This window comes from Canis lupus, chromosome 22 (genome assembly GCF_048164855.1).
Source record: "Canis lupus baileyi chromosome 22, mCanLup2.hap1, whole genome shotgun sequence".
Classification (NCBI taxonomy): Eukaryota; Metazoa; Chordata; class Mammalia; order Carnivora; family Canidae; genus Canis; species Canis lupus.
Genome location: NC_132859.1, coordinates 23,311,739 through 23,336,871, shown reverse-complemented (window position 1 = coordinate 23,336,871; position 25,133 = coordinate 23,311,739). Strand labels below are relative to the sequence as shown.

Here is a 25,133-nt window from a genome sequence, read left to right as displayed (position 1 = left end):
GTCCTGGGCCCTCCCGGCCTCTGCCTGTCCCGGGGGAGGCCGGATCCTGGGCTGTGTCCCGGCGCCCTGTGCTCCGGAGCCTGCGCTGTTGGATTCGCGCTCCCGGGCCGCGCAGCCCCCTCCGCGGAGCCGCCGCCCGAGCCCCTCCGAGCTGCTCCTGGAACCGCGCAGCCCCCTCTGCACGGAGCCTCTTCCTCTGCCCGAGCCCCTCCGAGCTGCTCCTGGGGCCGCGCAGCCCCCTCCGCGGAGCCGCCGCCCGAGCCCCTCCAGCTGCTCCGGGTCCCGCCGGGTCCCGCCGCCCGCGCTGCAGCCCTTAGGGAGCTCGGCGCACTCTCCTGGGCGCGCAGTTGCTCTGTTACTGTCCCCGGGAGCCCGAGGGCATCCCCGCCCTCCTGGGTCCTGCTCCACCTCCCCACGAGCCCCTTTCCGCCCGGGAAGGTCGGTGCAGCTCCTGCGTCTCCGGGACGGGGCTCTCCTGTCCTGGGGACACTCGCCCCGGCCTCAGCCCGGCTCCTCGCGGGCCCCTCCCCCTTGGAGGCCTTTGTGTCTTTATTTCTTTTTCCCCGTCTTCCTACCTTGATAGAAGCGCGAACTCTTCTCACTGTAGCATTCCAGCTGGTCTCTCTTTAATTCTCAGGCCGAATTCATAGATTTTCAGGATGATTGGAAGGTTTTCTAGGTAATTTGGTGGAGACAGGTGATTTGGAGACCCTACTCTTCCGCCATCTTGCTCCTCCCCACCCCTAATCTGTTTTTAAAATGAACAGAGGAAACGAATAAATATTTTCCCAAAGAAGACATGGAGATGAACAATAAATACCTGGAAAGGTGTTCAACATCATTAATCATCAGGGAAATGCAAATAGAAACCACAGTGAAGTATCACCTTAGACCTGTTAGAAGAGTAACAAAGAGACAAGTGATAACAAGTGTTGGTGACAATGTGGAAAAAATGAAGCCTATATACACTGATCGTATACATTGGTGCAACCACTATGGAAAACCATATAGAGATTCCTCAAAAAAAAAAATTAAAAATAGAATTGCCATATGATCCTACTTTTGGGTAATCCTAAGCCAATGAAATCACTGTCTCATAGAAATGCATTCTTGTGTTCACTGTAGCATTATTCACAATAGCCAAAATGAGGGAGTAAAGAAGGTGTGGTATACATACACAACAGAATATTATTCATACTAGAAAGAAGGAGGTCCTGCCAACATGAATAAGCTTGAGGTGAGGCCCAGGGTACTTGTGAATTGATCTTGGGAATAAAGCATTTTGGGGGATAGCCTGGGTGGCTCAGTGGTTTAGCGCCACCTTCAGCCCAGGGCATGATCCTGGGGACCCAGGATCAAGTCCCACATCGGGCTCTACGCATGGAGCCCTCTGCCTCTTTCTCTCTCTCTCTCTCTCTCTCTGTCTCTCATGAATAAATAAATAAAATCTTTTTTTTTTTAAAAAAAAAAGCACTTTTTAATATATACATCCATTCGTTGCCATGGAAACAAATTCATTATATGTTAAAGGAGAAAAGAGCTTATAAAACAGCATATGTAATATAATCTGGAATATACACTGGTGTGTATGTGTGTTCCTATGTATAGTAGCCACTAGCTACATTGTGTGTGTGTGTTCATGTGGTACACATGGTATATGTGTGTAAATATGTGTATGCCTATACAGTCAGAGACAAAGAAAGAGAATGGTAGAGAATGCAATTAAAAAATAGCAGTGATTGGGGTGCCTGGGTGGCTCAGTCGGTTGAGTGTCAAACTCTTGCCTTAGGCTTGGATCATAATCTTAGGGTCATGAGATCGAGCCCTGATGAGCTCTTTGCTCAGCACAGTTTGCTTGAGAATCTTTCCCTCTCCCTCTGCCCCACTCCCACACTTGCTTGCTTCCTCTCAAATAAATAAAATTTTAAAAAAATAGCAGTAATTATTTCATATGGTAAAATCAGTTTTATTTCTCTAATTGTGTAATGAATTTAAGCAAATAAGAAGCTTTCCACAAAAAGCTTACAGCAACTAAGAAAAATCATTATTTTAAATGTTAGCATATACAAATCCTTCAATTATTGGGTACATCTTGCAGAGTACCACTTTATCTGACAGCTCTTAAATTCTTTGACTTAGGTACTGTTTTTTTGTTTATTTGACTTGGTTTAGTTTGATTCATAAAATCTACTCTTATATTTGCTGTTTAGTTATAAGTGGCTTTCTGAGGCCAAGATAGGGATTCGTGCTCATTTTTCTCCTGAATAGCTTTTGGTCATTTAAACACATGTTTAATGACATCAGTAAGGCCATGGATTGGATGCATTTCTTCTTCATATAACTGCTCTCAAATCTTTCATTTTTATTTAGAATGATCTGAAACCATGGTTCTCACACCTTTTTGGATTCAGGGACAAAGGCAAAATCTCCATAGACACCTGCTTCACCTGTTTTTGCTTATCACTTTTAGAAACTGGACAGTTGGCACTGCTTTCAACTAAACACCAATAGATGAAAAGGTTGATCTTAAATTTTATATCAAATTGGATTATTATTTCAGGCCCCAAGTGAAAATATAGATACTGTTATAAAACTAAATGGAATACAGAACCGCCTAAAATAGGCAGCTTAATGAGCCTTAGCTTCATCCAAGCACCACAGAAAATGCTGATCATCTGGAGGGATGGATGGTGAAGTCAGATGCAGCCCACGTTGTAAATTGAGACCTAATGCAAATAAAAACAGACCTTCAGATTTGAAATTAGATGTAAAGTGGTTTCTCCATATAAGCAATTCTTAAGTAATTAGAAGTCAATGCTGCTGGATCAGATGGTTAGACTTGCTAAACCAAATAACCTAGACCGACCAGAGCTCTGAATGAGGCAATTCTGGGCTCCATGTGAGGTGCCAGCTCCCCAGCTGATATGTTGTTTTGCCTTGGGCAAGCTAGTTGACTTCTCTGAGACTTAGCTTCCTTGTGGAAAATAGTATTTCTACCTACCTCTCAGATTTGTTAAAATTAAATGAATGGGTAGGAAAGGAGAAATATAAGTTAGTTTTGTGCTCAATTTTTTATATTTCTTCATTCATTCTAATCAGATTTGGGAAGGGAGGCCAAGTAAACAGGCAACCTTCGCCAGCCATCTTGAACAGAAAGTTTCATTATTAATATTATTGACGGGTATGAAAAATATTCCTATACCAAGAAGACAGCAAATAGGTAAAAACTAAGATGTAAATTACCACTTAGAAGTCAGCAGACTTTTGAATCACCTGCTGATTCACCATGGCTGGTCTGCTCAAAGTGGGCCTTCAGACTTTATTAAGGGACTGATTCCAGACATCTTCCTGGAGAAATAGGTCAGAGGAAGATAGAGCGATAGGGAAAGCATTTGAAGGGAGACAAAGATTATTTGACAATCTATGTTTAGGTTAAAAGGAGAAAACAAGAAGGCTCAGGGCTCCTCAAGACCCAGCTAAGAAAGGCAATGGCACCACAGACTAGGGAAATCAGGACAAGGACTGACTCTTCCCCCAACTTTATTATTTGTGTTATCCCATGTCGAACCACCTGGGGAGGTGAGCAGTTAAAAACCTGCAGTTATTACTGAAATAAATACAACTGAATTTAAAAATTATAAACCAAAAAAAAAAAAAAAAAACCCCTTCATTAAATACCAAATTAAAACAACAATAACAACAAAAGTCTTCCTTCTCAGAGACAAAAAAGATCAGGTAAGCTGAGAAGATGATGTCCAGCTCATCAAGAGGAGGTCACAGAAAGGAAAAGTGTTTGCTAGCACGAAGAGAAACTAGCACACAGTGTGGGAGAGAGAAGAATGTGCAAATAATCGAGCTTCAAGTACAGACTGTGCTTCTTCTAAATTATGAGATCTTGAGGGGATGTGGAAATTCTCCAAGTCTTGGCTTAATCGCTAGCAAAAAAATTAACTAGTGTTAATAATAACACTGATATGGGCTTCATTGTATCCCTCCCCCCATTCATGTGTTGAAATCCCAACTCCACTTCCTCAGAGTGTGACTGTGTGTGGAGACAGGATCTTTTTCTTTTTTTAATTGAAGCTATAATTAATATACAGTGTTAATATTAGTTTCAGGTGTACATGGAGATGCAGTGATAATTAAGGTTTAAAGAGATAATTAAGGTTAAATGAGGTCATTGGAATGGGCCCCAATCCAATAAAGCTTTTGTCCTTATAAAAAGAGGAAGATATGTACACATGGAGAAATGTGTGGGGGCACAGTAAGAGGGGGGCCGTCAGCAAGCCAAGGAGAGAAGACCCCAAAGAAATGAATCCCACAGACACCTTGATCTTGGACTTCTAGCCTCCAGAGTTCTAAGGAATAAATTTCTGTTTAAGCCACCCAGGCTACAGTATTTGTTCTGGCAATTCTAGCAAACCAAGATAAATACAACGTGAGAGGGTGTTTCTGAGGAGCCAACTAGAATAGGAAGAGAGGTGGGGGGACATAGAAACTGAAATGCTCGTCTCACCATCATTTTCCTGAGTCAAATGGTGCTTCACCTGCAAGTTGGCTATATTTGGGTAAAAGTGTCAACTCAGTAAGAGGGCAGGATACAACAAAAGTCCAAACCCCGAGCCACTCAATTCCAGAAAACTATTTTTACAGACTTCCAGTGTCAAAAGTTATTCATACTAGAATTTACCTAACCCCCCAAGCTATTTGTTAATTTGCTAAGGTCTCTCCAGAGAAAGAGGAAAAGAAAAAGTGCATGTATGCTATTTGTTTCTACAGATGAAGAAATCATAACTTTTGAGCTGTTTTAGCGGGTCTGACTGACTCGTCTACACCTTGGGACCCAGACCCCACGAATTTTGCAACATGACCCATTCCATTTCTGCAAACATTGTTTTGTTTGTTCAGGGAATCACACCTGTATTAATTAGCATTTAGTGAATACTAGCAGCTGACCAAATCTTATGTTAACTTTGGGGCCTCTGAATTCAACACAAAAAAACATAGAAAGTCTGTATTTCATATTATTCCCAAGTGTCTGACTCCTAAAGCAATAGAGGGGCCCATCAGCTGCCTACTGTTTAGTCCTTCCAAGTAACTGAAATAGCCGGGTGTTTGACTTCTTAGCTATTCTGCGACACACTTTTAGTCTAGTAGGTTTTCCTCCCTTAAAGGCCAATTTCCATGAATGACCCATAGATGGCACCAGTTGGCTATAATGAACGTTTCTTTTAAAAAATAAAAACCTTTTACTATGAAAATTTTCGAACACATATACAGACGGTATTATAATAAACCCCCATGTACCTGTCACCCAATATTAACAATTATCAACAAGTGGCCAATCTTGTTTACCTATTCCATCCACTTCCCTACCCACTAGATTATTTTGAACGAATTCTCAGACATCGTTATCAGTTCATCTGTAAGTATTTTCCTATATATCAACAAGAGGTAAAGGTACAATGAGCAGCTTTATCAGTTTGCATTCTGTCTGGATTTTTATTTTTGTTTGTGTCTTTTAAGCCACTAAAGTTTAATCCACAAAGAAATTTTTCAGATGAGGCCGTTCAGACTACTGCTCCGTTTCACTGGCTCTTAGCTCTTTGCTTTCTCTTCTTCCCAGCATGCTGCCCTCCCCGCTTGCTTCTCTCACCTCTACACTTATATTCGCTCTCTGGCCCCTCAAGTGACCATGAAGTGAAAAAAGATGGGTTTTGCGTAGGCTATTTAGACTTTTCTTAAAGATTTATTACATCAAGTTTGCTTGTTATTTAATGATTAGAAGCATTAGGAAGCCAGTCAGTAGAACAGTTGTCTTTCAAACCAAAACTATAAATTTTATTTGTTGTTTTTAAACAACAAATAAAACAATAGGGGAGTCCTGGGTAGCTCAGTCAGTCAAGCAACCAACTCTTGATTTCAGCTTAGGTCATGACCTCAGGGTTGTGAGCTGAAGCCTTGCCTCCACATCCAGTGCTAAGTCTGCTTAAGATTCTCTCTCTTCCTCTCCCTCTGCCCCTCCCCACCCCATCTGCTCGAGCTCTCTCTCTCTCAAAAAATTTTTCAATTAAATTTTAAAAATAGAAATAACTTTCCATCCTAAGAGCTTTATGGTGTACTTTCTGTAACTACTTGGGTTTCAACTCAAGCCCTAACCATACGTTCAGGCTTAGAGAAGAAGCAGGGCTGGAAAACAGCATGGTAGTGGGAAGAAACCAGACTTGGAAGCTACGTGGCTCCCCCCACTTATCACTAGGACAAATCACTCAACCTCTCTGCGCCTCAGTTTCCTCTTCTGCAACAGGGATGTACTTGTACCTGTTCATCCCACATCATCACACATAGCAGAGATGGAGGAAGATGCATGGGAAAGTGCATTTCTATTCACAAAGTTAGGCATATACTGCATGAAGCTAGGTGGTTTAGAGCAGGAACTCAGATGTCAGATCTGGGTGTAAGTCTCAGCTATGTTTGACATTGGGCAGGCTTTACCTTCCTGATCCTCTGCTTTGACATCTACAAAATAAAGTTAGTTATAGAACCCCCAACATAGGGTGATTTTACAGATTAAAAGACAGTGCATATAAAGCACTTAGCAAGAGCACTTGACACACAATAAGCAATCAACCTATAGCAGTTGTTACTACTCTTATTACTTCATTTCTAAGCTGAAGGACCCTAGAATTACATAAAAGCCAAAAGGACTGTAGAAAACGTTTCCGGGATCCCTGAGTGGCTCAGCAGTTTGGCGCCTGCCTTTGGCCCAGGGCGCGATCCTGGAGACCCGGGATCGAATCCCACGTCGGGCTCCCGGTGCATGGAGCCTGCTTCTCCCTCTGCCTGTGTCTCTGCCTCTCTCTCTCTCTCTCTCTCTCTCTCTCTCATGAATAAATAAATAAAAATATAAAAAAAAAAAGAAAACGTTTCCTAAGAGAACCCTTTGGGCTGCTCATTCAAGTTGTTCACAGTTTTGATTCCTGGATCAAATTCACCCCAGAGCCTCCCTAAACTTCAACTGGCTCCTTGGATCCTGACCTTCCCAGCATCCTTTGGACGAGGCTCATCACCTTGGAGGGATGTTCTAGTCAGAACTGTACTTCTGGACATAAAACAAAGGGACACTGAGCCCCCAGGCTGAAGGTCAGGGAATTCACGTTCTTCCCTCAGCCTTCTTGTTATTCCATACATAATCTCAGGCAGTCCTGTCCAGGGGTTGCTGGTCTGTCACTGATGGTGATGAGTAAGGATGTGAAAATGCAGTGATTCACTTGCTTCCTAAACATACTCATCTAAATGTTGACCTGTCCCTCTCCAAGGAGGCTGGAGCTGCCGGACTCGGGGTTTTCCCCAGCAAATTTCCTCTTCATTCTTAAGTGGGAGGATGTGGGAAGGAGCAGATGCTTTAGAATAAGCCTGCTCCCAGTTCGCACAAAAACCTGTGCAATTAGCTGTAAGGGAATTAACAAGAACCTGATCTCATTCTCTCATTGGTTGTTTAAAACCAACCTTCTACTAAGGAGTGATACTTACACTGTAGATGCCTTTAAAACTGGGATCTTCACTAAGAAAAGCTTGCCACAGATGCATGACTGCTGCTCACATCATCGCTGGGGCACTTAGAGACCCAGAAAAGATCTTATGTTTGGCTTATAGAGTTTCTAAGAGCAGTGGAATGAAGGAAGTTGTTTTTGTTTTTGTTTTTTTTTTCACATCTCCTGTAAAGCTCCTTGTCAACAAATGTCACCAATGAAATACAACTGTCTACCCCCCTTTTTAACAGCAACCAAAACAATTAACCTCAGCGGAAGCCTTCGTCATTTAGAAAACCTGAACGTGACAGACCTTGGCACTGATGAAATAGAAACAGGAAGAGGAAGAGAGGTAACTGCCCCATTATATGGGGGGAAAAAAGGCAAAAAGGAAGTCACCAGGGGTAGCACCTCTCTCTCATCCACAGAAGCAACTCCAGGCCAGCATTTCCCAAACCTATCTGATCAAACAATACAGCATATTGGTAAATTATTACATAAAAATGAGGGTACTCCTTGGTAAAAATAAATCCAAGAAATATTGAATCAATAAAATTAACCAGGTCACATTACCACAAAATTTTTCAGAGCCTTTAATATGTCACTGTGCCTTTGTAACACTCTAAGAAGGTGATGGGTGTCTAAAGTATTTCCTACTAAGAAGGTGATGGGTGTCTAAAGTATTTCCTAAAGTATACCATGTTTTGCCATAAAATCTTTTATCCACCAATTAAGAAACTAGAGATAACTACCCTAAACTAGTATATCATTTTTTAAAACCCATGTGTTCAAAGTGTTATGTTACCCACAAAAGCAAGAGTAAACATCCAAATATAAAGAACAAGCAGGGATCCCTGGGTGGCGCAGGGGTTTGGCGCCTGCCTTTGGCCCAGGGCGCGATCCTGGAGACCCGGGATCGAATCCCACGTCGGGCTCCCAGTGCATGGAGCCTGCTTCTCCCTCTGCCTGTGTCTCTGCCTCTCTCTCTTTCTCTCTCTGTGACTATCATAAATAAATAAATATTTAAAAAAATAAAAATAAAAAAATAAAGAACAAGCAAACCTCTTATAAGTTAAAGAATTTGTGTTCTAGATCTACCACTTCTTGGTTGGGTGCCTCCCCCACTTCTGTTCCCTTAAAACATATCCCCCCATTTGCATACATGACATCAGGAATTTGCTGTCACATTTAGCTTCAACCTCCAGTGGGCAGCAAAAGAAGTAGCCTATAAGCATGTGTTAATTACAGGTTGAATTGTGTCCCTTCAAAATTCATGTGCTAAAACCTAATCTCTGGTACCTCAGAATGTGACCTTATTTGGAAATAGGGTCTTTACAGAGGTAACCAAGTTGAAATGAGATTATTAGGGTGGGACCTAATCCAATATGACTGGTGTCCTTGTAAAAAGAGAAAATTGGGACATAGAGGTCTGCATAGGACAGATAATAGGAAGAGGCAAAAGGAGAAGAGGGCCATCCACAAGCCAAGAAAAGAGGCCTGAAACAGATCCCTCCTTCCCTCACAGCTCTCAGAAGGAACCCACATTGCCAATACCTTGATTTTGGACTTCTAATCTCCAGAACTATGAAACAGTAGATTTCTGTTGCTTAGCTACCCAATTTGTGGTGCATTGTTATGGCAGCTGTAGTAAATACACTGCCTTTACAGGCAGCTTTCACTTCATTTATTTATTTATTCATCAAATACTTATTGAGAACTTATTATTTTCCAAGACTATTTTAGGTTCTAGAGACAATGGTAAACAATTGCAAACGCTTCCCTGCCATTATAGATCTTACAGCTTATTGAGGGACTCAGATATGAAATCAAATAATCACTTAAAAATGTAAAATTACAAACTATAAAAATCACTAGAAAAAAAAATCACTAGAAAGAGACAACAAAGATGCTAAATAATCCACATAGACAGGAGCCTGACCTAGTCTGTGGTGTCAGGAAAGTTTTCTTGAGATGAGCTGCAATTTAAAGCACTAGCAAGAATCCAGAAGTACAAGGATGTGAGAAGAGTGTGCCCCCTGGAGGGAGCAACATGTGCAAAATTGATTTTTATACAAAAAAATAATAGAATAGCATAGACAAAGGTCAGCACATTTTATAAAGAGTTGAATTCTCCAGGAAGAAATGACTCCAGGGCAGCCCGGGTGGTGCAGTGTTTTAGCGCTGCCTTCAGCCCAGGGCATGATCCTGGAGTCCTGGGATGGAGTCCCACATCAGGCTCCCTGCATGGAGCCTGCTTCTCTCTCTGCCTGTCTCTGCCTCTCTCTCTCTCTCTCTCTCTCTGTCTCTCATGAATAAATAAATAAAATATTTAAAAAAATGACTCCAAAGTCTGTCTTTCTAATAAAACATTTTTTTATTATATTAACCAAACTGAAAGTAAAAGAGAAATGGAAAAAAAAATCACCCATCATAATGACAGATTTTAATACATTTCTCTCAGTGTTTGAGAGATTAAGAAGACAAACATCACTAAGAACATAAAAGATCTGAATAAACAATAAGGACACTCGATCTAATGGGGACAAATAGACATATATAGACTACTGCTACTGGATGCTTCTAAATACACAAGCTTTCCAAACACATAAAGAACATTATGTACTAGACCAGAAAACATGCCCCAAGAAATTTTCAAGAATTAGTGTCAAACATACTAGTCTCAGATCAATGTGATTACATTAAAATTCAATACCATAATGAAAACCACAAAAACACTCTGTTTGGAAATAAATATATACACCTAAACAATTCACAAATTAAAGAAAAAATCTTAACAGAATCTACAAAATATTCAGAAGTGAACAATAATGAATACACCTGACTCTACAATTTATGAGATGCAGCTCCCCACGGGGAGCCTGATGCATCTCCCTCTGCCTAATTCTCTGTACCACTCATGAATATATAAATAAATCTAAACAAAAAAAAAAAAAAAAGGGACACCTGGGTGGTTCAGTGGTTGGGTGTCTGCCTTCCACTCAGGGCATGATCCCAGGGTCCTGGGATAGAGTCCCAATTCAGGTTCCCCCCCAGAGTCTGCTTCTCCCTCTGCCTATGTCTCTGCCTCTCTCATGAATGAATGAACGAATGAATGAATAAATAAATCTTTAAAATATAGTACTTAGAGGAAAATATATAGCCTTAAATATACAAATTTAGCAAGGGTGGGGAGGGACTAAATAAATGACTGAAGTCTCTCTGGTGATTGCTTTGTGACACCCCTTGATCAGTTGCCCTTCTTTTATTCTATGCCCCTAAGAGTCTCACCTCCAAGGACCATATTACCCCAGGGGCCTTTCAGCTGGCTTCTAGTTGGGTTTACCCAATGGATGACGGTGGCAGACATCAGAGGATAGGAAGACAAATAGAGAAATTTATTCTCTACTCCCACCTTACTGAGCCATGGAGTTGGTAGAGGCTCCATTGCTGGGAGTGGGGGCAGGCTGAAGGCACTGCACATTCCCTTACAACCTCAGACTAGAGTAAAATACTGGCTTCCTATTGTTATGAATTTGGGATGCTTCCCCTTTTGTTGGTTTCCTTAACCCTGCCACATGTGCATCAATACTCTCCTCATTAAACTACCTTCAGTTAATCCTTTCTTTGAGTATGCATCTCTTTTGTGGATCCTGTCAGGATCCTGATTGACAGGGCATCTAACTTAAGAAGTTAAGAAAAAAAGTAATAGAAAAAGCCAAAGAAAGAAAATGGAAGAAAAAATAAATAGAAATTAATACAATATAAAACATACAACAGAGAGGACTGACAAAAAAAAGTAGACAAACCATTAGCATGATTGATCAAGGGAAAAAAAATTCAAAGATAAAATTAAGAATGAAAAGCCATAACGTGGAGTGCTTAAGATTCTCTCTCTCCCTCTCCCTCTACACCCCCCACCAGCTCATGCATGTGCCTGTGCGCACACACACACTCTCTCTCTCTCTCTCTCTCAAAAAAATATCCTGAAGCCACCTCACACTAGAATCCAGGAGCCAATTACTAAGTATTAAGGAATTTTGTGAGCCAATTATTAACTGTTGATACCTAGTTATTAGCCATAATAGGATAGTATGTACACTCTAGAAACCAGTGAACACTGCAACCAGTACAGAATTAAGTTATTAATTCAAAATCTACCAAAAATGAAAACCTCAGTCTCCAATAATTTAACCATGAAGCTCTGTCAAACATTTATGACATGAATAATTCCAATCTTGTACAAACTATCAGGGAACAGGTAAACAGAGAATCATTTTATGAGTTTAGCATAGCCTCGATGTCCAAACTGATAAAGTATGAATATGAAAAATAGCAGGACAATCCCATTAATCAATACAGAAGCAAAAATGGTAAATAAACTGCTAGCAAAGCAAATCCAATAATGTGTAAAAAAATAAATAACAAGTTACCATGGTGACTACTAAGTAACATATTGACTTATTGAATCACTACATTGTATACCTGAAACTAATACCAACATTGTATGTCAACTCTACTTTAATTTTAAAAAGATAACATAAAGAAAGATAATGTAAAGAAAAAGGATTTTACCCAAAATGCAAGGATTAGAAAATCCTTTAGTATTAAGGTGATTCTCCACCTTAAGAAACTTAATGAGAAGTGTGTCATCACCTCAACAGATGAAAAAGAACTTTTGATGAACATCAATAATATTCATCATCTAAAAAAAATTTCCTAGGGCGCCTGGGTGGCTCAGTCTGTTAAGTGTCTGCCTTCGGCTCAGGTCATGATCCCAGGGTCCTAAGATTGAGTCCCACATCAGGCTCCCGGTATGGTAGCTGGAGCCTGCTTCACCCTACCCCTGTCTGCCGCCCCACCAATTTGTGCTCTCTGTCAAATAAATAAATAAAATATTTTTTAAAAAATTTCCTAGCATCAGGAATAGAAGAAATTTCATTAACCTAATAAAGAGCAGCTCCCTCCCCTCCAGAAATAAAAGCAAACATGATAACATATTAAAATCTTTTTTTTTTTTTTTAATCACAAACAACTCAAGGCCAGCCAAACTCTTTTACTACTTCTATGCAACATTGTACTGGCAGTTCCAGCTAGCATCGTAAAGCATGGGAAAGAAATAGCATGTATGAAATAACAAGGCTTGTTGCAATATAAATAGAGCGTGGGAGAAGGTGGCTGGCACAACTCTCAAGGAGGAAATTTAAAGCCAATATCATATCACAAGACTTAAAGGTGTAGGAGCCAAGGGCAGGCCACCCCAGAATGTGCCACTTTTGCATATTGATTATTTTAAATAAAAGTTACGTAAGAAACAGCCAGGCAAGGACACTCAAACATTCCTCTGTCCCCCTGAAAGCAGAAAATAAGCCTCCCAGATGAAAGTACTCTCCCAGCACTAAGTAAGAAGACATCCTTATGACCAGGGAACTTTAAAGCCAAGAAAGCTATAGAAACAAAACTTGTTATTTTTTTTCTAATCTACGTACCTCAGCCCAATTCCACTTAGGATTCTTTTGTTTTGTTTTGTTTTGTTTGTTTTTAAAGATTTTATTTATTTATTCATGAGAGAAAGAGAGAGAGAGAGAGAGAGAAAGAAAGAAAGAGAGAGAGGCAGAAACACAGGCAGAGGGAGAAGCAGGCTCCATACAGGGAGCCTGACATGGGACTGGATCCCGGGTCTCCAGGATCAGGCCCTGGGCTCAACACGGCGCTAAACCGCTGAGCCACCGGGGCTGCCCCGCTTAGAATTCTTAACTAATTGAAACTTCCAAACATCTATTTTCTTTATCCTGTCAATTCCTCACAAGTTTATTGTCTCTTTGTCTAAAAAGTATAAAAACCACCCGCCTTGGTCATTTCTTTAGGTTCCAATTTCATGCTTAGGCTTCCATGCACATATAATAAAGCTTTGGGGTTCTTTTCTCCTGTTAATCTGTCTCATATAAACTTAATTCTTAGTCCAGCTGGAAGACCTTGAAAGATAGAGGAAGAATTTTTCCTTCCCTACAAAGTCAAAGAAAGAAGAGTTAAGGGGAAGACCCAAGAAGATAAAACAGATTCCCTCCTTGTTCTTCCATAATGATTTGGTTAACAGGTAAAACTACCACTACCAGTCAATGATTAGAGATTCCCTAGGATGGCCTCCTACTCCCAGGGACCGCACACCCTGAAGCACAATGAGCAGGGAAATCCCATTCCATCTCAGCCCACTCAGGCCTCCGGCCAACACAACTACTCCTTCCCTCCCAGGACACTAACTCTCCACTCACTTCCCACCTTGTACATTGCATGGCTGGTGGTTCCAGATCCCAGCATCCTCTAGTGAAAATTTTAAAACAAAACAAACAGTAAAACCTGGTCTTTCACCTGGGCTACTTTTTAAATTCTCATTGTCCAGACCACACTCTATAACTATTAAATGAGTATCATGAGTGGCACTAGATACCAGTTTTTAAAAAACAAAACAAGAAAAAATAAAGCAAAACAGAAAACCAAAAACCTAGGCTATTCCAGTGTGCATGCAAGTTGAAGTCTTTCTCTTTAAAATGTGGCTATGGACCAATAGCTTTGGCATTGCATAAAGAATAAGGAAATCGTATTTAAAATGGAGTTAGCTGGGGCACCTGAGTGGTTGAGCATCTGTCTTTGGCTCAGGGTGTGATCCCGGGGTTCTGGGATCAAGTCCCACATTGGGCTCCCCACAGGGAGCCTGCTTCTCCCTCTGCCTATGTCTCTGCCTCTCTCTGTATCTCTCATGAATAAATATATAAAATCTTTTAAAAAGTGGGGGCGGGGGGTTAGCTGTTAATACAGAGAACAAACAGATGGTTGCCAGAGGGGTAGAGGGATGGGCAAAATGGGTGAAGGGGATTGGGAGATCCAGGTTTCCAGTTATGGAATGAATGAGTCACAGGAATAAAAGGCACAGCATAAGGAATACAGTCAATGATATTGAAATAGCATTGTATGGTGACAGGTAGTAGCTACACTTGTGGTGAGCACAGCATAATACATAGAGTTGAATCACTATGCTGTACACCTGAAACTAATGTAACATTGTGTGTCCACTATACTCAAATTTAAAAAAAAAAAAAAATTTAATGGAGACTGGAAGCCCTGAGGAGGGAGCGGCCATGCAGGTACCACTCATTGTTGCCTGCATAAGCAGCAGGAAGAAGAAAGAACATTCTGGAAGCAAAGAAGGAAGCTCTCTTCCTACCCAGCAACAATGCACTAAACACTGCTTGTAGCCAACCTCCACAACCTCGAACTCTTGTTCTCCTATGAACTTTTGTTCAAAGCCATCCTCCCCAATTTCCTCCAATTATCTACTAAAAGATGACCTTCCCTTTGTCTCTTCAGACTTGCCTGTGGTATGCCATAGTTTGTCCCAAATTGCAAGTCCTCTGTTATTCCTAAATAAACTCCTTTTGCTGAGGAAAACAACTGGCTATTTTTAAGGTTGACAGCATTCCTGGGGAGCTTTTTAGAACTGTAGAAACTTGGACCACACTCAGGCCTACTGATTTGTGTGCCCATTCATATCTGAAAAGATTAAAATTAGGGAAATAGACCAAGGATAGGAATCCCTGTGGAGGCCACCAGGGTACAGCAGTTTTTCTGGAGAAGCAGTTTGAGCTGGGTGTGAATCATCCCGTTCCCATCCAACTTGCCCACTGCTGCCAAAGTGATTTTTCCTAAACTCAAATCCTCTACCGCTCTCCTATGGCCTGCACTCTGGGGTCCAACTCCCTGATAACAGGGTCCACTCACCATTCCTCTCTCCCATCCCCAACATTTGGTCTCCTCTGTATCCCCAAATTCCTACACACACACACATACACACACACACACACACGCTTCTCTAATTCTGCTCCTTTTGTCTTTTTTTTTTTAAGATTTTATTCATTTATTCATGAGAGACACACAGAGAGAGAAGCAGGCTCAATGCAGGGAGCCTGACATGGGACTCGATCCCAGATATCCAGGATCATGCCCTGGGCTGAAGGCGGGTGCTAAACCACTGAGCCACCAGAGACCCCCTATTCCTTTTGCCTAGAATTCTCCCTACGCCTAGCCCAGTGAGTCCCACCCTCTTGCTTGCCCAAAGAACTCTTCTTCCCACTTCAAAATCACCTCAAGTGTCTCCTCCAGGAAACCTAAAAAGATCAGCCATTTCCTCCTCTAGTTTCCCACAGCTTCTCCTACAACAGTTGGAATATAGCTGTGATTACTGAGTGGGATTTATTTGCTTTTCAAGTCTGCCTTGCTCATGGCTTTGTGCTCTTAAGGGCAAGGACAGTTTTCTCCTGCCCATTGTCTACCTCTGACCTCTCACATCCACTCTGTAGCTAACAGCATCATAAATTTTGCAAGTCAGAGGTCTAAGTAGACCCCCCATCCCTCCTCATAGTTCCCTCACTCAGCTCCTAGGATTTCCCCCTTTAAGACTCACATTCAATTGACCACATACAGGGAACATTCAGTAAGTGCTGCGTTGGGAATACATAGATGAAGACCAACACATGCTGCAGAGTGGGGACAAATGTTCCTCTACCTTTCAAAGTTCTTCTGGCTGGTCGAAGAATTAAAGTGACACTGGAACAGATGAACAGGAAACAATCAAATTTTGTACATTTGAGAACTGCACGTGCATGAAGGCTTCAAAGGCAGTAAAGTAAAATAAAGCTGATATGCCATCCTGAGCCAAGGAATGGGATAGGGGCCTGGGGCCGCAGAGGGGAGGATGGCAATTCACGGGACAGTAAAAAGAGCAGATGTTTGGTAATCAGATGTTTGCCCTGCCATACACATGGATCATTCAGATAAAATGTACCTCTGATATTAATTCTTATTCTGGGAAAGCTAATCAATTTAGATTCTTCTAGTTAAATGAGGGGCAAAATTTCTCCTGAACAAAACGGGTTTCCATTGCCTTCAGCTCAAAATAGTCTACATGCCAAAATAGCACATTTTGAGGAGGTTTGTTCTGAACTCCTTTATGTACTTCCTTTTCAGAAAATATACATTTGCAACATGTCACTATTCCATCTTTCATTCCCACCCATCAAGTACTTTGAAACTGGCAGTCTGATTAGAAGGTAGGGTGATGGCACTCTTTACATTTTCAGCAAAGCTATCAAGAGTAAAGAATTAGATTAAAACATTTATAAACTAGGGCAGCCCGGGTGGCTCAGTGGTTTAGCACCGCTTTCAGCCCAGGGCGTGATCCTGGAGACCCCGAGTCGAGTCCCATGTGGGGCTCCCTGCATGGAGCCTGCTTCTCCCTCTGTGTCTCTGCCTCTCTCTCTCTCTCTCTCTCTCTCACTCTCTCTCTCTGTCTCTCATAAATAAATAAATAAAATCTTTTAAGAAAAACATTTATAAACTAAATGTTTATAGTTTAGTGATATTTCACTATGAGGTGATATTTCAAATATGGTCTATTGTCATTTTTCACAGTGGTTGTGTTGTGTACATTCACCACAAATGCTGAGTTAGTGAATATACCTAACCATGGCTTCTAGGGAAATACAGGGTTAGGTTCCCAAAAGCCTGTGATCACAAGACCTTCATCACTTGGTGGATATGTAACCTTGTTTCATGTGTGTTTCTGTTTAAAGACCCCTTACATAATATACATTGTTTATTCAATAACACTAAACTCATGGCCAACAGCACTAGAGCTCATGTCTGAATGAAGCTTACCTAATGCATGCTTTCTCTGAAAGCCCCTCACAGCCTTCTGTGCCTACAAAGGCCAAACAGCACTTCCACACGACACTGGGGGACCATCTGAAACACTGGAGTCACCAACAGACAGCACAAAAATGTGAAAACTGTGCCACTAAATAGACATCGGAAAGGACAGTTTGCAGTAGAAGAGCCAAAAGAAGCCAGAACATCACTTTGTTCACCATCAGCTGGGAATGTGCCCATAGAGCAAGTTAACTATTTCACTACTTTGCACATGTCCACAAATGACCACAAAAGCACTGTGAGTATTGACCTGGAATTACAAATGGATTTAAGTTAGAAAGCATATTCACAAATGCAGAATCTACAGATAGTGAGGAGCATCTGTATTTAACAAGTAGGAGCACCAACAAATCAGAAAAGATGCAAAATACATTATTGAAGGCCCTGGGCAGGGGGGGGCGGGGGGGTGTCCTGGTGTGCCAGGAAAGGATACTTTGAGTGTTCCTGGGTGCTGAGTCATGGGAAACTCTAGAGAGATCCCAGAGAAAGAGCTGGGTAGCCAGGGGTGGTATGGAAACAACAGCTAATTACTGATCTATTATAAAATTACATGGAATTTTTAATCAGATTGGTTCTGTTGGCCCTTCCTAATGTCCCTAATGTCAATGTAATAACAGGCTAAGAAATCCCCAATTTTTCCCATTACTCATTATTTTGTCAGTCCGCTTGACTCACTTACATCGGAAATTGTATTACTCCTTGCCTCAGACAAAAAACTTAATTGTTATCTTAATTATCTTAAGAAAGAGGAAATCTCCTGACAAACAATTTTAATAGCAATCTATTGGTTACTGACAAACTGATTATGCTTCAAGAGGCACCACCCTCCATCTTTGTGGACAGGAGCCGAGCCTGCTCTGCAAGAAACCTTGGTGCTGTCCAGGCTTGCAAAACACAAGTTCATAATAGCATCACACCAGTGCAGAGGGAAGAGGAGTGGAGCAGCCTGCAGGTGTGCTTCAGGGATACGATGACTGAATAGGAGGAGACCTCATCTGGCCTGGCTCAATGCCCTTCAGTATCCAACCTGGTCTTGAGCAGTGCTTCACAAATATGAGGTATGTACAAATTACTCAAGAATCTTGTGAAAGTGCAAATACTGATTCAGCAGGTCTGAAGTGGGACCCAACACTGCACATTTCTAACAAGCTCCCAGGAGATTCTGATGCTACTGGTCCCTGGTCCACACTGTGAATTTAAAGGTCTGGCTGGAGTGGTGGTTCTTAATTACACCTGAGCATGCATCGAAATCACAGTCTGCTAAAGCATAGATTGCTGCCCTACTCCACCCTCAGAGTTTCAGATTCAGTAGCCCTGGATTAGGGCCTACAAATTTGCCCTTTTTAAAAAATATTTTATTTATTTATTCATGAGAGACACACAGAGAGAGGCAGAGACATAGGCAGAGAGAAAAACAGGCTCCCCATGGGGAACCTGATGCGGGACTTGATCCCAGGACCCCTAGATCATGCCCTGAGCCGAGATCAACCACTGAGCCACCCAAGCATCCCCAAATTTGCCTTTTTAACCAAGTTCTCAAGTGACAATAATGCAGCTAGTTTGGGAATCACACTTTGAGAATTACTGGTCTAATCTAAGCTACTCAAACTCTTGGAACATTGTTTCCTCCAGTTTATTTATACATAATAATGCTATCTTTTCATCACATTGACAAAGAACTTCAGGTTCTCATAAAAGGTATCACTTTAGTGATGAAGTTCCCAACGCCAGAGGCCAGCCACATCTTATATTCATTTCATACAATATCAATGTACTAAGGATAAATTGATACAGCTGGATTTGTGACAGTTAGATAATGAATTTTACTCTCAGATGAGAACTTTTACCCTTCTAAGTGCTATCTATTTCAACTGGTACAAAACTAATCACCAGCTGCCAACTCTTACTCTCAATTCATTTTTACAAATTCTAAACTCCAAGTTTTACGAATTTCTTCTTTCTCGTTTTGCAAATGAAAAGCCCTCGAAAGAAAGCACTTGAGGAGTAGAGGCCCCGGCTGGCTCCTTTGCTTTGTATCTCCCATACCTAAAACAGGCCCCTCAAAACATAAGTGTTCAATAAATATTTGAAGAAGAGGAAGGAAGGGAGAGAGGGAAGAAATGTATACCCTTAATTCAATCTTCAGTTGCGATGAACAGGTCTTCAAAATGACTAAGCTGAAACCCTTTCTTTTTCTTTCTTTTTTTTTTTTTTTGAAACCCTTTCTAATGGCAGATTTTTATGTTTACTTTTTGTCAGTAAAGGCCTTCCCGATGAAGGCCTTCTGGCAAAAAAATTCAAATGATTTCTCAATAATAATAATGGTGATAAATATTAAGAGCCACTGTGTTACAATATTAGTTTTTTTCTTTTTCTTTTTCTTTTTCTTTTTCTTTTTCTTTTTCTTTTTCTCTTTCCCCGGAAACAATATCATTAGTTTATACAAAGCAGTTGGCAACTAGGTCACAGAGAAGCCATAACTATGATCTATTCAGCAAATAAGAACATTACCTTTCTCCTAACCAAGCCGACTGATCCACAGAGTGTGCTGTCCTGCACAGAGATAGTGGCCACCAACCAGAGACAATCACTGTCTGTTTATACAGCTAAACAGTTAAGGCCAGGCATTTGTCCACAGCAAGTCAACTGTCCCTTCCCCGAGGTGTTCCAAGAACTGTTGAGGCCTGTCTGCCTCCCTAGAGAGGATGCGTGCAGACTTGTACTAGGTGCATACCCTGCGTGGTTGGTGGTGGCTCTTGAGAGTCTGGAGGAGCTTAAAGGAGAATCAGGTACAGACAGTCTCTACCTAGAATAGGTCTCAGTTGATCTGGAGGGAAGAGAAGATAAATAAGTGACTGTTGTGATAGAGATGTGTACAAAGGCCATGAGACACAGCAGGTGGTGGCAATATAACTCCTTGGGAGAATCACCTGTTACCTGGCTTCACCCAAGTCAACTAAATAGCTATTGATAACACTTGTAGGTATTGTTCAATTCAGGGCTTGAAGACAACAGCAAACAATTTGTTAAGAATCCCTGAGCTGAGTGAAGTAAGTCAATCGGAGAAGGACAAACATTGTATGTTCTCATTCATTTGGGGAATATAAATAATAGTGAAAGGGAATATAAGGGAAGGGAGAAGAATGTGTGGGAAATATCAGAAAGGGAGACAGAACATGAAGACTCCTAACTCTGGGAAACGAACGAAATTTTACATACATGGTAAAAGCATGGGTGCAGACTGCCTACCTTTCCTACCATCCACTCTCACCATGCACTAGCTGTGTAACTTTGGGCAAGGAGTTAGCAGCTCCTCTGTGTCTCATTTTCCTTATCTGTTAGATGGGAATACTACTACTATTTATCTCATAGATATTAGAAAGGTTTGAGAGCTTAGAACAATGCGAGGCATATAGTAAGCATAATAAAAGTGTTAGTAATTATAACAAGTTTACATTCCTCCTCTAAAATTCATGGAACTAGATGTGTTTTAGAATTCAATATATTTTTTAAAGATAATCTGGTTCTTGGGACATCTGGGTGGCTCAGCAGTTGAGCGTCTGCCTTTGGCTCAGGGTATGATTTCGGTCCAGGGATCGAGTTCCACATCGGGCTCCCTGTGAGGAGCCTGCTTCTCCCTCTGCCTATGTCTTTGCCTCTCTCCCTGTGTCTCTCATGAATAAATGAATAAAATCTTAAAAAAAAAAAAACCCTGAGCTCAAACTGGCATGAGAAGTACATACAGTTTACTCCACAGCTCCAGTAGCAAGAGCAATAGAGCTACTGAGAGAGGTCTGGTATTGACTTCCAATTTCTCATCACAAAGAATGTGGTAAACGTCCTTAGCCACTGGGACTCTGAGACTCCAGATTTCTTTTCTTCCCTCATTGTTTGAGATGAGCTGACCCACATTTTGGAGTCTCATGCCTTTTCATCCCAGCACAACTGGCCATGTTGTCTCAGATTAGAATTTATACTTGGGTCCTTGCCTCAACATAGATTCAGGTGCATTGTCATCACAGAGACCTGGCACTAGCTCTGGTGGGGAATTCTCCTGCTTACTGTATGATTTATTAGTCCATAAATGGCTTCTCTCTTTAGTGACAGGGCCACAAACCAAGAAATGCAGACACCCTCAAAGAATGGGAAAGCAAGAAGATTGCAGTTCCTGTTCCTGGAAGTTCCAGGCAGAACTTTGATTTTAGCCAGGTAAGACCTATTTCAGACTTCTAACCTCTTGAACTGTAATAACTGTTAATAAATTTGTGTTGTTTTAAGTTGCCAGAACAAAAGCTTCTGTAATTTGTTACAGAAGCCATAAGAAACTAATAGAGTATTCTTTAAAGATGAAATGGAAACACAGAAAAGGTCAGTAACTTGCTAGTAGTAAGTGGCTAGCTGGGGTCCAAACCCCAGATTTAACTACATTAGAGTGAGATTCTGGATTTAAGACATAATATAATACTTGGTAGGATTTGTCAACTATTTAATATACAAGGATTTAGGAGGTGAAGAAATCCAGGGTAACAGCAAGGTTTCTTGTTTAAGCCGCTATACAGAAGTGACTCCATTCATTGAAAGGATTCTAAGAATCAAATGAACAATTATGGAAGAGGACTGAAACATATTTGTATTTAATCTGCATGCTCAAATCCAGATTCTTCCAATCATGAAGCTCAACTATGGTAATTCCTCCTAAGGAGTAACATCATCAATGGGATCTTCTCTGTGGCTCCTCATTCAAGTGCAAGGGATGCAGAGTTGGGGTGGAGGGATGGAAAACAAGCATGAGAGAGCTTTTGTCAAACAGGGTAAATCTCTATCTTTCAAAAGAGGACTTCTCTCTTGCGTGAGAATTATTAATTGGATTGGCACCTCTCTTCAATGTCATGAACTTCCCTCAAAATCAATTTATAAACCAGCTGCCTATCAAGCACTCCTAATTCAAAATCCATCTTTCAATTCACAATATAATATGAAGATTTGAAGAAACTTCTTTGGGAGAAGTTATTTAACATTCAGAAGAAATTGTCCTACTGGCTAATCTGGTGGAGATTCCCTGCCCGAGGGAAGCAATACTGTGTAAACGGAAACCCATAGGCTTTAGAATCACAGTGACCTGGATTTTGAATGCTGGTTCTACTGCTTGCTATCTGTGTGATCTTGGACACATTACTTAACATCCTTTCCTCATCTGAAAAATGAGGATATACTTACTGGGATTATTAGGAGGATTAAACAAGACACAGATATAAAGTGCCTTGAATGTAGGTACTTAACATTTCCTTTAGATTTTAAAATCAGAAAGACCTATGTTAAAAAAGAAAGAGAAAAAATTCTGCCTGAAATATATCATTACATATTGTGAAAGGTCACTTTTACACAGTACATTTTTAGCACCTCTAAGATGTGGTTTAGTCTTGGCAACTTCTTGCCAAATAAAATGGAGATCTTTGTCAGTACCACACAGTTCAGCTGATTTATTACCCAGATTCAAATTCTGGGCTCCCAAACTCTGTAGAACTTGCTGAGGTAAATGACAGCTACTCTCAACACAGGAGGGTAGAGAACAAGTTTCCACTTTTCTAGGGTCACTCAACCCAATCAGCTCATCCACAAGCATAATCCATACAAAACCAGCTCCCATGAGGTCCAGTCTAAATCCATAATTGCACTCAAAGAAATGAAGTTCAATGGGAAACATAAAATGGAAAAAAAATCAAATATTTTCCTCTCTTCTCTGGATTATCTTCCCTCCACAACTGCTCATGAGCTATGCTTTTTCTCAGAAAACCATGTTTCACTGTCTTACTTATTTTTTTTTTTAAGATTTTAGCTCTTTATTCATGAGAGACACACAGAGAGAGAGAGAGAGAGAGAGGCAAAGACACAGGCAGAGAAAGAAGTAGGCTCCATGCAGGAAGCCCAATGTGGGACTCTATCCGGGGCTCCACGATCAGGCCCTGGGCTGAAGGTGGTGCTAAACCACTGAGCGACATGGGCTGCCCTCACTCTCTTACTTTATTCAGGTCTCTGTTCAAACAGAGTTCCCTAATTTCTTTATTATTTGATAGCGTTCTCTTGGTTTTTTCCCTTCATCCTGCTTGATTTTCTTTGACAGAACTTTTTGCTATCTGAAATTATATCATAGATTTGTGTTTGAGTATAATCTGTTTCTTCTACTGTCATGTAGGCTCTAAGAAGGAAAGGGTCTGTCTCTGTTTTGTTATGTTGTTATTACCATGATTCAACTTCTGTATCACTAGCACTTAAAACTGGTCTGGGCACATAACAAGTGCTCAATAAATTTTTGTTAACTGAATGTCAAAAGATCACTTGTCTAGGATAATAATACACACTATTTATATTATTTATTGAGTCAGGCCCCCTGGAATTCTGTGAGCACTATTATTATCATTCCATTTTATAGGTGAGGAAACTGAGATTTCATGAGCTTAAGGAACTTGCCTAGAGACACACAAGTAATTAGATTAATGGGCCTTTAAGACCACTTCCAAGTCTGTGGTGACAGGAAGACACTCAGAAGACTGTATAATGTTGCAAAAAAAAACGAAACATTATAATTCTCAGGAAGTAAATTTGCCGGCTCCTCCCTAGAGCCTCAGCAGGAAATGTGTATGTAACTGAAGTAGAGGGACAGGGAGCAAACATGTTCTAAAAGAGGCAGCCTTCTCTTTTAACTGGACCATTGGGGCCTACACAGGTTGACCTTATGAAGATCCATCCTGGGGTTGCACCTGGGTGGCTCAGTGGGTTGGGCATTTGCCTTCCACTCAGGTCCGGATCCCAGTGCCCTGGGATCAAGCTCTGTCCTGCCCTGCTTCTCTCTTGCCCTTTGCCCCTCCCCCTGCACTGTCTCTCTTTCTAATAAATAAAATCTTCTTTTAAAAAATCCATCTGGGAATATGAAAAACATCCTCTACTCCAAACCTGTTCTGTTCCTGTCCAAAGACACACAGCAGATTTATTGCTCAGAAAGATGCCTTCCTATTGAGAACAGATGATATAAAGAGAAAACACTAGTTAGGTGAAGATAAGAAGCAAAGAAGCAAAGTGGCTGGGACAGTGCAAAGAAAGTAACTCAGGGCTCTCACTTTGGCAGCACATTATATTAGAAGGTAACTCCAAGTTCTGGGGTAGGTTTGCTTGAGCGTCACCTGGATTTTCAGAGAATAAGGAAAGAATGTCACTCACACACACAGCCAATTCCTCTTTTTTGAGCCCTGCGAGCCCACCCCGCATTAGGTAATTATTAGTTCATCTGATTTCCCTTGCCTCACTCTCAAGTACTTCCTAAAAGTGAATATGCTTTTTATCTCTGCAACACCAGCATCTACCAACCACAGAACTGAAAATTCAGATTCTAGTAAATATGTGTGAAATAAATGCATGCTAGAAAACAAAACTGGTTTTTGCTAATTTAAATACCAAGATAATACTTTTAAAACTTGCCATTTAAACTCTAATCGTCGGGCTCAAACATACCTTTTAGTGGAGATAAAGAACAGTTCAGAAAATCCAGGATGTCACTCTGGCCCTTAATATTCCGCATCTTGAGAAAATCTGTTAACTTCCAGACTTTACCTGAGTATGGGCGGTAACAGCTAATCTTTCTGTCGGAGGAGGTCATTGAAGGGCGGTGAATGCTGGCTGACCCATCAGCTGGCCCTCGGGGAATGCAGGCTCCTTACCCCCTCCCCTGTCCTTGGAACCTACAGACTCTGCCCACATCCCCACAGTGGGGGCCTTGTCCAAGCAGGAAGCCTTGAGAGAGGAATGTGTTGTTATGACCACCTGGATGTAACCATATGACTGAACCCA

At 41.2% G+C, this 25,133-nt stretch overlaps 1 protein-coding gene across 1 annotated transcript in view; it reads right to left on the bottom strand.

Annotated features, from left to right (window-relative positions):
- CPNE4 (copine 4) overlaps nucleotides 1–24,930 on the bottom strand; it is a 665,006-nt gene extending 640,076 nt beyond the window's left edge. The window contains exon 1 of the mRNA XM_072792768.1: nucleotides 24,798–24,930. The gene's annotated coding sequence lies outside the window, so the exon portion shown is untranslated. The remainder of the gene's footprint in view (nucleotides 1–24,797) is intronic.
- Nucleotides 24,931–25,133: the final 203 nt, after the last annotated feature.